Consider the following 2088-nt stretch of genomic DNA (forward strand, 5'->3'; position numbering starts at 1 on the left):
CTCTTTCCTCTCTCATCACTCGTTAGATCTCTTCCTCTCCCATTCTCTCTCAACCTCTCCTCCTTTCTTCTCTCACTCTCGTTGCTTCTCCTCTCTTCCTCTCTTCTTCTCAGCCTCACCAAGCTGCTCCCTCATTGTGCCACCGATCTCTCTTTTGCAGTGGTTTTTTTTTTTTTTTTTTTTTTTTTGCTGTGATTTGATGGGTGGGTTTAGATGATGATGGGTGGATCAGTGGTGGGTGGGTTGGCCTATGGGTGGGTTCCGATGGATGGGTCGTTGGTGGGTGGGTGGGTTGGCGGCGTTAGTGGGTCGGTGTATGGGATGCTGCTGCTTGGAGTTGTGTTTTTTGTTTGTTTTTTTATTTATTTAAAAGATAGGGAATTTTTTAACTTATTTTATTGGGTGATGTCTTAAAATAAGAGATATGATATATGAGATATTGTAACATGGTATCTTAAAATAGATAAAGTAATTGTTTGATATATGAAAATAGAATATTTTTCAGAACATCTAACGTTGATGCTCTAAGTATAGTTTTTAAAGTCATACTTTTTCAAGGCATATATAAGGTACTTTTACCCACTTTCGGCAAATTAGTAAATGAGCCATTAAATTAATGGTGTTCAGTTCTGTTATTTCAAACTTTACCTTTTTTTCTGGATGGCGTTTAGCATGAATTGGACTGCAACTTATAAAGAGGAAAGTAAAATTGATAAGAGTCCTTAGAAATAGCAAACAGGAATAAGCAAAATAAATAAAATATCCCACGAATATACGCTACCATATATACAATAATACAAGAATTTCACTTTTCCATACTCTTATTTCTTGTAGATGGTGTACCAAGTTTGTATGAAGGAGAGAATAAGTAGGATGGCAGCTGCCGTTGTTGAAAGAATAGCCCATGGATTGTTGAAATAATTGCGCACAAGCATAGCACGCCATCTAGGCCACCTGCGATTGTAATATATATTCACTTTCCTGTAAAGGCTCGTGTAATAGATATCCTTGACAAAAGCATTGTAGTACAGCTTGTTGAAGAACGGGATCACATCCTCTGGATTCAACCAGTTATTAATGATCTTATTCTTACGGAGTATGTCTACGTCCTTGCGAGTGTTAATGAGGTTGTCTAGGAGTACAGCATAGGAAGTGAACCGAGGCTCACAATTTGGGTAGCATTGTTCAAAGCTGATGATATTTCGAAATAAGGTTTCTGTTCTCTTGAATGTCTAATGGAGGGATTTTCAGGACACCATTATTAAATTCTATGTCCAAGATGCCTCCGGACTCACCCCTTCTGATTTTCACTCCAGCCTCTACGAGGCTCGTAGCAGATGGCAGGAGAGTGCATGCTTCATGTAAGTCGTCTCCATCCTCTCCAATTGATGAAACCAACAATCTTCTTAACACATCCAGGATATGCCTAATGTCTTGGATAGGAGGGACCGGAGGGTAACGAGAAGGCCACTCTCTAACGAAATGGCCAAGAAATGATTTGGCCAGTTCAATTAGCGTCATCTTCTCTGTAGGATCCTTGGTCATGTTGAACAAACACTCCAGCACCCTCCAAGGTACTTGGTTTTCTAGCAATATCAAGTCATGGTGTAGAAATTGATGCATACATGCCATGGTGGAAATCCGGTCATTCTCCTGCTTCTTGTAAGCCATTTTGCGGAACAGTTCAATAATGAAGCAACCATCAATCACCAAAATTTTTACAAATTCATTTGGGTTGTACTCAACTGGCTCAGCATAACACTGCCGAGCCTCTCCCTCCATATCCATGACCGACTTAGTTAAATTTTTCAACATTGCGTCTGGAGAGGGTGATCGAGAAATAAGGCCTTGCAAATAATTACATTTAATTTTTTCCGCCTCTTTGAACTCTGGACGGCCATGGTGGTAAGGCCCAATGGAAAATGCATCAGGCACATAAGCCTTTCTATTAATCCTGCTGAGTATGTTTGGGGTTTTGAAGATGCAACAATTAGGTGACATGAGATCTTGGGACATCTGAGCTTTTATGGAATGATATACCAAACCTTCTATATCAATTGCAGCACTATCTGCTTTGTTCTCAGCCAT

The 2088-nt window shown here is 39.8% G+C and overlaps 1 pseudogene; it reads right to left on the minus strand.

The window, feature by feature from the left end:
* Positions 1–821: 821 nt before the first annotated feature.
* On the minus strand, positions 822–2088 carry LOC142622102 (UPF0481 protein At3g47200-like; annotated as a pseudogene).

Source organism: Castanea sativa, chromosome 1 (genome assembly GCF_040712315.1).
Source record: "Castanea sativa cultivar Marrone di Chiusa Pesio chromosome 1, ASM4071231v1".
NCBI classification, from domain to species: domain Eukaryota; kingdom Viridiplantae; phylum Streptophyta; class Magnoliopsida; order Fagales; family Fagaceae; genus Castanea; species Castanea sativa.